Genomic DNA, 14352 nt, shown 5'->3' with positions numbered 1-14352 from the left:
AAGCGCTAAGTACACATTTCTAGCATTGGAGTGCATCAAGTGTAGCAAAGCTTTCAACATCCTTGGTTAATGTATCATTTACTACATCTCTTATTTCTAGGAGTTTAACTATAAGATCCACGAAAAGCATTCAGAAATGATCTTTGCAATTTCTGCTCTTCTTTCAAGCTGTAGATTTCTAAAATTTGAACATGAGCCATTCGCTGACCTGGTCTACATTCCACGGATGTCACGGTGACCGCGTATAGCACGGACCGCGTCTAACCGCTAAAAAACACCAAAGCCAGACGAGGTGGCCGAGTGGTTAAGGCGATGGACTGCTAATCCATTGTGCTCTGCACGCATGGGTTCGAATCCCGTCTTCGTCGACTTTTCTTCAAAGCTTTCTTGTAGAACTTTGTCAATTCATTTTGCCTTGTGTGGATCACCTTATCGAATGACAACTGTCATCTTCTTGTAAATATCAGTCCATTTTAAAGGAGGATCCGTGGAACATTCACTATATAAATAAGCACGGATCCTTATTTATTTTAGATTTAATGCTGTAGCGGTTCCTCACCTGGGCAAAGAGAACTATATCATTTACTACATCTCTAAATTTCTAGGAGTTTAACTATCAGATCCACGAAAAGCATTCAGAAATGATCTTTGCAATTTCTACGTATCTCACGGTTTCTTGTAGAACTTTGCCAACTCATTTGCCCATGTGTGGATCACCTTATCGAATGACAACTGTCATCTTCTTGTAAATATGAGGCCATTTTAAAGGAGGATCCGTGGCACTTTCACTACATAAATAGACACAGATCCTTATTTATTTTAGATTTAATGTTGTTGCGGTTCCTCACCTGGGCAAAGAGAACAGTTTTCCCCCTGATATGTAGAGCTTAACCCTAAGCCTTGTCTTAATTGCAACAATCAAACAAAAATTCACATTATTAGCCTCCCCAATTTTATGTGTAGAACTAACACAAACTAGACTACAAAACACAATCTTTTAGATGAAGTCCAGTAAACGATAGCAGACCTATTCTCCACACACTTGAAGACAAAATCTAAAGTAAATTCATGCATTCCATTCTACTTAAGAAGCGCTAAGTACACATTTCTAGCATTGGAGTGCATCAAGTGTAGCAAAGCTTTCAACATCCTTGGTTAATGTATCATTTACTACATCTCTTATTTCTAGGAGTTTAACTATAAGATCCACGAAAAGCATTCAGAAATGATCTTTGCAATTTCTGCTCTTCTTTCAAGCTGTAGATTTCTAAAATTTGAACATGAGCCATTCGCTGACCTGGTCTACATTCCACGGAAGTCACGGTGATCGCGTATAGCACGGACCGCGTCTAACCGCTAAAATACACCAAAGCCAGACGAGGTGGCCGAGTGGTTAAGGCGATGGACTGCTAATCCATTGTGCTCTGCACGCATGGGTTCGAATCCCATCTTCGTCGACTTTTCTTCAAAGCTTTCTTGTAGAACTTTGCCAATTCATTTTGCCTTGTGTGGATGGATAACCTTGTCGAATGACAACTGTCATCTTCTTGTAAATATCAGTCCATTTTAAAGGAGGATCCGTGGAACATTCACTATATAAATAAGCACGGATCCTTATTTATTTTAGATTTAATGCTGTAGCGGTTCCTCACCTGGGCAAAGAGAACTATATCATTTACTACATCTCTAAATTTCTAGGAGTTTAACTATCAGATCCACGAAAAGCATTCAGAAATGATCTTTGCAATTTCTACGTATCTCACGGTTTCTTGTAGAACTTTGCCAACTCATTTGCCCATGTGTGGATCACCTTATCGAATGACAACTTGTAAATAAGAGGCCATTTTAAAGGAGGATCCGTGGCACTTTCACTACATAAATAGACACGGATCCTTATTTATTTTAGATTTAATGTTGTTGCGGTTCCTCACCTGGGCAAAGAGAACAGTTTCCCCCTGATATGTAGAGCTTAACCCTAAGCCTTGTCTTAATTGCAACAATCAAACAAAAATTCACATTATTAGCCTCCCAATTTTATGTGTAGAACTAACACAAACTAGACTACAAAACACAATCCTTTAGATGAAGTCCAGTAAACGATAGCAGACCTATTGTGTGGATCACCTTATCGAATGACAACTCTCATCTTCTTGTAAATATCAGTCCATTTTAAAGGAGGATCCGTGCAACATTCACTATATAAATAAGCACGGATCCTTATTTATTTTAGATTTAATGCTGTAGCGGTTCCTCACCTGGGCAAAGAGAACTATATCATTTACTACATCTCTAAATTTCTAGGAGTTTAACTATCAGATCCACGAAAAGCATTCAGAAATGATCTTTGCAATTTCTACGTATCTCACGGTTTCTTGTAGAACTTTGCCAACTCATTTGCCCATGTGTGGATCACCTTATCGAATGACAACTGTCATCTTCTTGTAAATATGAGGCCATTTTAAAGGAGGATCTGTGGCACTTTCACTACATAAATAGACACGGATCCTTATTTATTTTAGATTTAATGTTGTTGCGGTTCCTCACCTGGGCAAAGAGAACAGTTTTCCCCGTGATATGTAGAGCTTAACCCTAAGCCTTGTCTTAATTGCAACAATCAAACAAAAATTCACATTATTAGCCTCCCCAATTTTATGTGTAGAACTAACACAAACTAGACTACAAAACACAATCCTTTAGATGAAGTCCAGTAAACGATAGCAGACCTATTCTCCACACACTTGAAGACAAAATCTAAAGGGAATTCATGCATTCCATGCTACTTAAGAAGCGCTAAGTACACATTTCTAGCATTGGAGTGCATCAAGTGTAGCAAAGCTTTCAATATCCTTGGTTAATGTATCATTTACTACATCTCTTATTTCTAGGAGTTTAACTATAAGATCCACGAAAAGCATTCAGAAATGATCTTTGCAATTTCTGCTCTTCTTTCAAGCTGTAGATTTCTAAAATTTGAACATGAGCCATTCGCTGACCTGGTCTACATTCCACGGATGTCACGGTGACCGCGTATAGCACGGACCGCGTCTAACCGCTAAAAAACACCAAAGCCAGACGAGGTGGCCGAGTGGTTAAGGCGATGGACTGCTAATCCATTGTGCTCTGCACGCATGGGTTCGAATCCCATCTTCGTCGACTTTTCTTCAAAGCTTTCTTGTAGAACTTTGCCAATTCATTTTGCCTTGTGTGGATGGATCACCTTATCGAATGACAACTGTCATCTTCTTGTAAATATCAGTCCATTTTAAAGGAGGATCCGTGGAGCATTCACTATATAAATAAGCACGGATCCTTATTTATTTTAGATTTAATGCTGTAGCGGTTCCTCACCTGGGCAAAGAGAACTATATCATTTACTACATCTCTAAATTTCTAGGAGTTTAACTATCAGATCCACGAAAAGCATTCAGAAATGATCTTTGCAATTTCAACGTATCTCACGGTTTCTTGTAGAACTTTGCCAACTCATTTGCCCATGTGTGGATCACCTTATCGAATGACAACTTGTAAATAAGAGGCCATTTTAAAGGAGGATCCGTGGCACTTTCACTACATAAATAGACACGGATCCTTATTTATTTTAGATTTAATGTTGTTGCGGTTCCTCACCTGGGCAAAGAGAACAGTTTCCCCCTGATATGTAGAGCTTAACCCTAAGCCTTGTCTTAATTGCAACAATCAAACAAAAATTCACATTATTAGCCTCCCAATTTTATGTGTAGAACTAACACAAACTAGACTACAAAACACAATCCTTTAGATGAAGTCCAGTAAACGATAGCAGACCTATTGTGTGGATCACCTTATCGAATGACAACTCTCATCTTCTTGTAAATATCAGTCCATTTTAAAGGAGGATCCGTGGAACATTCACTATATAAATAAGCACGGATCCTTATTTATTTTAGATTTAATGCTGTAGCGGTTCCTCACCTGGGCAAAGAGAACTATATCATTTACTACATCTCTAAATTTCTAGGAGTTTAACTATCAGATCCACGAAAAGCATTCAGAAATGATCTTTGCAATTTCTACGTATCTCACGGTTTCTTGTAGAACTTTGCCAACTCATTTGCCCATGTGTGGATCACCTTATCGAATGACAACTGTCATCTTCTTGTAAATATGAGGCCATTTTAAAGGAGGATCCGTGGCACTTTCACTACATAAATAGACACGGATCCTTATTTATTTTAGATTTAATGTTGTTGCGGTTCCTCACCTGGGCAAAGAGAACAGTTTTCCCCGTGATATGTAGAGCTTAACCCTAAGCCTTGTCTTAATTGCAACAATCAAACAAAAATTCACATTATTAGCCTCCCCAATTTTATGTGTAGAACTAACACAAACTAGACTACAAAACACAATCCTTTAGATGAAGTCCAGTAAACGATAGCAGACCTATTCTCCACACACTTGAAGACAAAATCTAAAGGGAATTCATGCATTCCATGCTACTTAAGAAGCGCTAAGTACACATTTCTAGCATTGGAGTGCATCAAGTGTAGCAAAGCTTTCAATATCCTTGGTTAATGTATCATTTACTACATCTCTTATTTCTAGGAGTTTAACTATAAGATCCACGAAAAGCATTCAGAAATGATCTTTGCAATTTCTGCTCTTCTTTCAAGCTGTAGATTTCTAAAATTTGAACATGAGCCATTCGCTGACCTGGTCTACATTCCACGGATGTCACGGTGACCGCGTATAGCACGGACCGCGTCTAACCGCTAAAAAACACCAAAGCCAGACGAGGTGGCCGAGTGGTTAAGGCGATGGACTGCTAATCCATTGTGCTCTGCACGCATGGGTTCGAATCCCATCTTCGTCGACTTTTCTTCAAAGCTTTCTTGTAGAACTTTGCCAATTCATTTTGCCTTGTGTGGATGGATCACCTTATCGAATGACAACTGTCATCTTCTTGTAAATATCAGTCCATTTTAAAGGAGGATCCGTGGAGCATTCACTATATAAATAAGCACGGATCCTTATTTATTTTAGATTTAATGCTGTAGCGGTTCCTCACCTGGGCAAAGAGAACTATATCATTTACTACATCTCTAAATTTCTAGGAGTTTAACTATCAGATCCACGAAAAGCATTCAGAAATGATCTTTGCAATTTCAACGTATCTCACGGTTTCTTGTAGAACTTTGCCAACTCATTTGCCCATGTGTGGATCACCTTATCGAATGACAACTGTCATCTTCTTGTAAATATGAGGCCATTTTAAAGGAGGATCCGTGGCACTTTCACTACATAAATAGACACAGATCCTTATTTATTTTAGATTTAATGTTGTTGCGGTTCCTCACCTGGGCAAAGAGAACAGTTTTCCCCCTGATATGTAGAGCTTAACCCTAAGCCTTGTCTTAATTGCAACAATCAAACAAAAATTCACATTATTAGCCTCCCCAATTTTATGTGTAGAACTAACACAAACTAGACTACAAAACACAATCCTTTAGATGAAGTCCAGTAAACGATAGCAGACCTATTCTCCACACACTTGAAGACAAAATCTAAAGTAAATTCATGCATTCCATTCTACTTAAGAAGCGCTAAGTACACATTTCTAGCATTGGAGTGCATCAAGTGTAGCAAAGCTTTCAACATCCTTGGTTAATGTATCATTTACTACATCTCTTATTTCTAGGAGTTTAACTATAAGATCCACGAAAAGCATTCAGAAATGATCTTTGCAATTTCTGCTCTTCTTTCAAGCTGTAGATTTCTAAAATTTGAACATGAGCCATTCGCTGACCTGGTCTACATTCCACGGAAGTCACGGTGATCGCGTATAGCACGGACCGCGTCTAACCGCTAAAATACACCAAAGCCAGACGAGGTGGCCGAGTGGTTAAGGCGATGGACTGCTAATCCGTTGTGCTCTGCACGCATGGGTTCAAATCCCATCTTCGTCGACTTTTCTTCAAAGCTTTCTTGTAGAACTTTGCCAATTCATTTTGCCTTGTGTGGATGGATCACCTTATCGAATGACAACTGTCATCTTTTTGTAAATATCAGTCCATTTTAAAGGAGGATCCGTGGAACATTCACTATATAAATAAGCACGGATCCTTATTTATTTTAGATTTAATGCTGTAGCGGTTCCTCACCTGGGCAAAGAGAACTATATCATTTACTACATCTCTAAATTTCTAGGAGTTTAACTATCAGATCCACGAAAAGCATTCAGAAATGATCTTTGCAATTTCTACGTATCTCACGGTTTCTTGTAGAACTTTGCCAACTCATTTGCCCATGTGTGGATCACCTTATCGAATGACAACTTGTAAATAAGAGGCCATTTTAAAGGAGGATCCGTGGCACTTTCACTACATAAATAGACACGGATCCTTATTTATTTTAGATTTAATGTTGTTGCGGTTCCTCACCTGGGCAAAGAGAACTATATCATTTACTACATCTCTAAATTTCTAGGAGTTTAACTATCAGATCCACGAAAAGCATTCAGAAATGATCTTTGCAATTTCTACGTATCTCACGGTTTCTTGTAGAACTTTGCCAACTCATTTGCCCATGTGTGGATCACCTTATCGAATGACAACTGTCATCTTCTTGTAAATATGAGGCCATTTTAAAGGAGGATCCGTGGCACTTTCACTACATAAATAGACACGGATCCTTATTTATTTTAGATTTAATGCTGTAGCGGTTCCTCACCTGGGCAAAGAGAACTATATCATTTACTACATCTCTAAATTTCTAGGAGTTTAACTATCAGATCCACGAAAAGCATTCAGAAATGATCTTTGCAATTTCTACGTATCTCACGGTTTCTTGTAGAACTTTGCCAACTCATTTGCCCATGTGTGGATCACCTTATCGAATGACAACTGTCATCTTCTTGTAAATATGAGGCCATTTTAAAGGAGGATCCGTGGCACTTTCACTACATAAATAGACACGGATCCTTATTTATTTTAGATTTAATGTTGTTGCGGTTCCTCACCTGGGCAAAGAGAACAGTTTTCCCCCTGATATGTAGAGCTTAACCCTAAGCCTTGTCTTAATTGCAACAATCAAACAAAAATTCACATTATTAGCCTCCCCAATTTTATGTGTAGAACTAACACAAACTAGACTACAAAACACAATCCTTTAGATGAAGTCCAGTAAACGATAGCAGACCTATTCTCCACACACTTGAAGACAAAATCTAAAGGGAATTCATGCATTCCATGCTACTTAAGAAGCGCTAAGTACACATTTCTAGCATTGGAGTGCATCAAGTGTAGCAAAGCTTTCAATATCCTTGGTTAATGTATCATTTACTACATCTCTTATTTCTAGGAGTTTAACTATAAGATCCACGAAAAGCATTCAGAAATGATCTTTGCAATTTCTGCTCTTCTTTCAAGCTGTAGATTTCTAAAATTTGAACATGAGCCATTCGCTGACCTGGTCTACATTCCACGGATGTCACGGTGACCGCGTATAGCACGGACCGCGTCTAACCGCTAAAAAACACCAAAGCCAGACGAGGTGGCCGAGTGGTTAAGGCGATGGACTGCTAATCCATTGTGCTCTGCACGCATGGGTTTGAATCCCATCTTCGTCTACTTTTCTTCAAAGCTTTCTTGTAGAACTTTGCCAATTCATTTTGCCTTGTGTGGATGGATCACCTTATCGAATGACAACTGTCATCTTCTTGTAAATATCAGTCCATTTTAAAGGAGGATCCGTGGAACATTCACTATATAAATAAGCACGGATCCTTATTTATTTTAGATTTAATGCTGTAGCGGTTCCTCACCTGGGCAAAGAGAACTATATCATTTACTACATCTCTAAATTTCTAGGAGTTTAACTATCAGATCCACGAAAAGCATTCAGAAATGATCTTTGCAATTTCAACGTATCTCACGGTTTCTTGTAGAACTTTGCCAACTCATTTGCCCATGTGTGGATCACCTTATCGAATGACAACTTGTAAATATGAGGCCATTTTAAAGGAGGATCCGTGGCACTTTCACTACATAAATAGACACGGATCCTTATTTATTTTAGATTTAATGTTGTTGCGGTTCCTCACCTGGGCAAAGAGAACAGTTTCCCCCTGATATGTAGAGCTTAACCCTAAGCCTTGTCTTAATTGCAACAATCAAACAAAAATTCACATTATTAGCCTCCCCAATTTTATGTGTAGAACTAACACAAACTAGACTACAAAACACAATCCTTTAGATGAAGTCCAGTAAACGATAGCAGACCTATTGTGTGGATCACCTTATCGAATGACAACTCTCATCTTCTTGTAAATATCAGTCCATTTTAAAGGAGGATCCGTGGAACATTCACTATATAAATAAGCACGGATCCTTATTTATTTTAGATTTAATGCTGTAGCGGTTCCTCACCTGGGCAAAGAGAACTATATCATTTACTACATCTCTAAATTTCTAGGAGTTTAACTATCAGATCCACGAAAAGCATTCAGAAATGATCTTTGCAATTTCTACGTATCTCACGGTTTCTTGTAGAACTTTGCCAACTCATTTGCCCATGTGTGGATCACCTTATCGAATGACAACTTGTAAATAAGAGGCCATTTTAAAGGAGGATCCGTGGCACTTTCACTACATAAATAGACACGGATCCTTATTTATTTTAGATTTAATGTTGTTGCGGTTCCTCACCTGGGCAAAGAGAACAGTTTCCCCCTGATATGTAGAGCTTAACCCTAAGCCTTGTCTTAATTGCAACAATCAAACAAAAATTCACATTATTAGCCTCCCAATTTTATGTGTAGAACTAACACAAACTAGACTACAAAACACAATCCTTTAGATGAAGTCCAGTAAACGATAGCAGACCTATTGTGTGGATCACCTTATCGAATGACAACTGTCATCTTCTTGTAAATATCAGTCCATTTTAAAGGAGGATCCGTGGAACATTCACTATATAAATAAGCACGGATCCTTATTTATTTTAGATTTAATGCTGTAGCGGTTCCTCACCTGGGCAAAGAGAACTATATCATTTACTACATCTCTAAATTTCTAGGAGTTTAACTATCAGATCCACGAAAAGCATTCAGAAATGATCTTTGCAATTTCTACGTATCTCACGGTTTCTTGTAGAACTTTGCCAACTCATTTGCCCATGTGTGGATCACCTTATCGAATGACAACTGTCATCTTCTTGTAAATATGAGGCCATTTTAAAGGAGGATCCGTGGCACTTTCACTACATAAATAGACACGGATCCTTATTTATTTTAGATTTAATGCTGTAGCGGTTCCTCACCTGGGCAAAGAGAACTATATCATTTACTACATCTCTAAATTTCTAGGAGTTTAACTATCAGATCCACGAAAAGCATTCAGAAATGATCTTTGCAATTTCTACGTATCTCACGGTTTCTTGTAGAACTTTGCCAACTCATTTGCCCATGTGTGGATCACCTTATCGAATGACAACTGTCATCTTCTTGTAAATATGAGGCCATTTTAAAGGAGGATCCGTGGCACTTTCACTACATAAATAGACACGGATCCTTATTTATTTTAGATTTAATGTTGTTGCGGTTCCTCACCTGGGCAAAGAGAACAGTTTTCCCCCTGATATGTAGAGCTTAACCCTAAGCCTTGTCTTAATTGCAACAATCAAACAAAAATTCACATTATTAGCCTCCCCAATTTTATGTGTAGAACTAACACAAACTAGACTACAAAACACAATCCTTTAGATGAAGTCCAGTAAACGATAGCAGACCTATTCTCCACACACTTGAAGACAAAATCTAAAGGGAATTCATGCATTCCATGCTACTTAAGAAGCGCTAAGTACACATTTCTAGCATTGGAGTGCATCAAGTGTAGCAAAGCTTTCAATATCCTTGGTTAATGTATCATTTACTACATCTCTTATTTCTAGGAGTTTAACTATAAGATCCACGAAAAGCATTCAGAAATGATCTTTGCAATTTCTGCTCTTCTTTCAAGCTGTAGATTTCTAAAATTTGAACATGAGCCATTCGCTGACCTGGTCTACATTCCACGGATGTCACGGTGACCGCGTATAGCACGGACCGCGTCTAACCGCTAAAAAACACCAAAGCCAGACGAGGTGGCCGAGTGGTTAAGGCGATGGACTGCTAATCCATTGTGCTCTGCACGCATGGGTTCGAATCCCATCTTCGTCGACTTTTCTTCAAAGCTTTCTTGTAGAACTTTGCCAATTCATTTTGCCTTGTGTGGATGGATCACCTTATCGAATGACAACTGTCATCTTCTTGTAAATATCAGTCCATTTTAAAGGAGGATCCGTGGAACATTCACTATATAAATAAGCACGGATCCTTATTTATTTTAGATTTAATGCTGTAGCGGTTCCTCACCTGGGCAAAGAGAACTATATCATTTACTACATCTCTAAATTTCTAGGAGTTTAACTATCAGATCCACGAAAAGCATTCAGAAATGATCTTTGCAATTTCAACGTATCTCACGGTTTCTTGTAGAACTTTGCCAACTCATTTGCCCATGTGTGGATCACCTTATCGAATGACAACTTGTAAATATGAGGCCATTTTAAAGGAGGATCCGTGGCACTTTCACTACATAAATAGACACGGATCCTTATTTATTTTAGATTTAATGTTGTTGCGGTTCCTCACCTGGGCAAAGAGAACAGTTTCCCCCTGATATGTAGAGCTTAACCCTAAGCCTTGTCTTAATTGCAACAATCAAACAAAAATTCACATTATTAGCCTCCCCAATTTTATGTGTAGAACTAACACAAACTAGACTACAAAACACAATCCTTTAGATGAAGTCCAGTAAACGATAGCAGACCTATTGTGTGGATCACCTTATCGAATGACAACTCTCATCTTCTTGTAAATATCAGTCCATTTTAAAGGAGGATCCGTGGAACATTCACTATATAAATAAGCACGGATCCTTATTTATTTTAGATTTAATGCTGTAGCGGTTCCTCACCTGGGCAAAGAGAACTATATCATTTACTACATCTCTAAATTTCTAGGAGTTTAACTATCAGATCCACGAAAAGCATTCAGAAATGATCTTTGCAATTTCTACGTATCTCACGGTTTCTTGTAGAACTTTGCCAACTCATTTGCCCATGTGTGGATCACCTTATCGAATGACAACTGTCATCTTCTTGTAAATATGAGGCCATTTTAAAGGAGGATCCGTGGCACTTTCACTACATAAATAGACAAAGATCCTTATTTATTTTAGATTTAATGTTGTTGCGGTTCCTCACCTGGGCAAAGAGAACAGTTTTCCCCCTGATATGTAGAGCTTAACCCTAAGCCTTGTCTTAATTGCAACAATCAAACAAAAATTCACATTATTAGCCTCCCCAATTTTATGTGTAGAACTAACACAAACTAGACTACAAAACACAATCCTTTAGATGAAGTCCAGTAAACGATAGCAGACCTATTCTCCACACACTTGAAGACAAAATCTAAAGGGAATTCATGCATTCCATGCTACTTAAGAAGCGCTAAGTACACATTTCTAGCATTGGAGTGCATCAAGTGTAGCAAAGCTTTCAATATCCTTGGTTAATGTATCATTTACTACATCTCTTATTTCTAGGAGTTTAACTATAAGATCCACGAAAAGCATTCAGAAATGATCTTTGCAATTTCTGCTCTTCTTTCAAGCTGTAGATTTCTAAAATTTGAACATGAGCCATTCGCTGACCTGGTCTACATTCCACGGATGTCACGGTGACCGCGTATAGCACGGACCGCGTCTAACCGCTAAAAAACACCAAAGCCAGACGAGGTGGCCGAGTGGTTAAGGCGATGGACTGCTAATCCATTGTGCTCTGCACGCATGGGTTCGAATCCCATCTTCGTCGACATTTCTTCAAAGCTTTCTTGTAGAACTTTGCCAATTCATTTTGCCTTGTGTGGATGGATCACCTTATCGAATGACAACTGTCATCTTCTTGTAAATATCAGTCCATTTTAAAGGAGGATCCGTGGAACATTCACTATATAAATAAGCACGGATCCTTATTTATTTTAGATTTAATGCTGTAGCGGTTCCTCACCTGGGCAAAGAGAACTATATCATTTACTACATCTCTAAATTTCTAGGAGTTTAACTATCAGATCCACGAAAAGCATTCAGAAATGATCTTTGCAATTTCAACGTATCTCACGGTTTCTTGTAGAACTTTGCCAACTCATTTGCCCATGTGTGGATCACCTTATCGAATGACAACTTGTAAATATGAGGCCATTTTAAAGGAGCATCCGTGGCACTTTCACTACATAAATAGACACGGATCCTTATTTATTTTAGATTTAATGTTGTTGCGGTTCCTCACCTGGGCAAAGAGAACAGTTTCCCCCTGATATGTAGAGCTTAACCCTAAGCCTTGTCTTAATTGCAACAATCAAACAAAAATTCACATTATTAGCCTCCCCAATTTTATGTGTAGAACTAACACAAACTAGACTACAAAACACAATCCTTTAGATGAAGTCCAGTAAACGATAGCAGACCTATTGTGTGGATCACCTTATCGAATGACAACTCTCATCTTCTTGTAAATATCAGTCCATTTTAAAGGAGGATCCGTGGAACATTCACTATATAAATAAGCACGGATCCTTATTTATTTTAGATTTAATGCTGTAGCGGTTCCTCACCTGGGCAAAGAGAACTATATCATTTACTACATCTCTAAATTTCTAGGAGTTTAACTATCAGATCCACGAAAAGCATTCAGAAATGATCTTTGCAATTTCTACGTATCTCACGGTTTCTTGTAGAACTTTGCCAACTCATTTGCCCATGTGTGGATCACCTTATCGAATGACAACTGTCATCTTCTTGTGAATATGAGGCCATTTTAAAGGAGGATCCGTGGCACTTTCACTACATAAATAGACACGGATCCTTATTTATTTTAGATTTAATGTTGTTGCGGTTCCTCACCTGGGCAAAGAGAACAGTTTTCCCCCTGATATGTAGAGCTTAACCCTAAGCCTTGTCTTAATTGCAACAATCAAACAAAAATTCACATTATTAGCCTCCCCAATTTTATGTGTAGAACTAACACAAACTAGACTACAAAACACAATCCTTTAGATGAAGTCCAGTAAACGATAGCAGACCTATTCTCCACACACTTGAAGACAAAATCTAAAGGGAATTCATGCATTCCATGCTACTTAAGAAGCGCTAAGTACACATTTCTAGCATTGGAGTGCATCAAGTGTAGCAAAGCTTTCAATATCCTTGGTTAATGTATCATTTACTACATCTCTTATTTCTAGGAGTTTAACTATAAGATCCACGAAAAGCATTCAGAAATGATCTTTGCAATTTCTGCTCTTCTTTCAAGCTGTAGATTTCTAAAATTTGAACATGAGCCATTCGCTGACCTGGTCTACATTCCACGGATGTCACGGTGACCGCGTATAGCACGGACCGCGTCTAACCGCTAAAAAACACCAAAGCCAGACGAGGTGGCCGAGTGGTTAAGGCGATGGACTGCTAATCCATTGTGCTCTGCACGCATGGGTTCGAATCCCATCTTCGTCGACTTTTCTTCAAAGCTTTCTTGTAGAACTTTGCCAATTCATTTTGCCTTGTGTGGATAGATCACCTTATCGAATGACAACTGTCATCTTCTTGTAAATATCAGTCCATTTTAAAGGAGGATCCGTGGAACATTCACTATATAAATAAGCACGGATCCTTATTTATTTTAGATTTAATGCTGTAGCGGTTCCTCACCTGGGCAAAGAGAACTATATCATTTACTACATCTCTAAATTTCTAGGAGTTTAACTATCAGATCCACGAAAAGCATTCAGAAATGATCTTTGCAATTTCAACGTATCTCACGGTTTCTTGTAGAACTTTGCCAACTCATTTGCCCATGTGTGGATCACCTTATCGAATGACAACTTGTAAATATGAGGCCATTTTAAAGGAGGATCCGTGGCACTTTCACTACATAAATAGACACGGATCCTTATTTATTTTAGATTTAATGTTGTTGCGGTTCCTCACCTGGGCAAAGAGAACAGTTTCCCCCTGATATGTAGAGCTTAACCCTAAGCCTTGTCTTAATTGCAACAATCAAACAAAAATTCACATTATTAGCCTCCCCAATTTTATGTGTAGAACTAACACAAACTAGACTACAAAACACAATCCTTTAGATGAAGTCCAGTAAACGATAGCAGACCTATTGTGTGGATCACCTTATCGAATGACAACTCTCATCTTCTTGTAAATATCAGTCCATTTTAAAGGAGGATCCGTGGAACATTCACTATATAAATAAGCACGGATCCTTATT

At 38.4% G+C, this 14352-nt stretch overlaps 7 non-coding genes across 7 annotated transcripts; all 7 read left to right on the top strand.

The window, feature by feature from the left end:
- The first annotated feature begins 286 nt into the window (after window positions 1-286).
- On the top strand, window positions 287-368 carry TRNAS-GCU (transfer RNA serine (anticodon GCU)). Its single transcript has one exon. It is a non-coding gene; the product is annotated as a tRNA-Ser (tRNA).
- Window positions 369-1375: 1007 nt separating this feature from the next.
- On the top strand, window positions 1376-1457 carry TRNAS-GCU (transfer RNA serine (anticodon GCU)). Its single transcript has one exon. It is a non-coding gene; the product is annotated as a tRNA-Ser (tRNA).
- Window positions 1458-3071: 1614 nt separating this feature from the next.
- On the top strand, window positions 3072-3153 carry TRNAS-GCU (transfer RNA serine (anticodon GCU)). Its single transcript has one exon. It is a non-coding gene; the product is annotated as a tRNA-Ser (tRNA).
- Window positions 3154-4767: 1614 nt separating this feature from the next.
- On the top strand, window positions 4768-4849 carry TRNAS-GCU (transfer RNA serine (anticodon GCU)). The gene has a single exon. It is a non-coding gene; the product is annotated as a tRNA-Ser (tRNA).
- Window positions 4850-10110: 5261 nt separating this feature from the next.
- On the top strand, window positions 10111-10192 carry TRNAS-GCU (transfer RNA serine (anticodon GCU)). Its single transcript has one exon. It is a non-coding gene; the product is annotated as a tRNA-Ser (tRNA).
- A 1615-nt stretch (window positions 10193-11807) lies between these two features.
- On the top strand, window positions 11808-11889 carry TRNAS-GCU (transfer RNA serine (anticodon GCU)). The gene has a single exon. It is a non-coding gene; the product is annotated as a tRNA-Ser (tRNA).
- A 1615-nt stretch (window positions 11890-13504) lies between these two features.
- Window positions 13505-13586, top strand: TRNAS-GCU (transfer RNA serine (anticodon GCU)). The gene has a single exon. It is a non-coding gene; the product is annotated as a tRNA-Ser (tRNA).
- Window positions 13587-14352: the final 766 nt, after the last annotated feature.

This window comes from Pelobates fuscus, chromosome 1 (genome assembly GCF_036172605.1).
Source record: "Pelobates fuscus isolate aPelFus1 chromosome 1, aPelFus1.pri, whole genome shotgun sequence".
Taxonomy (NCBI): domain Eukaryota; kingdom Metazoa; phylum Chordata; class Amphibia; order Anura; family Pelobatidae; genus Pelobates; species Pelobates fuscus.
This window is presented reverse-complemented; position numbering and strand designations above follow the sequence as displayed.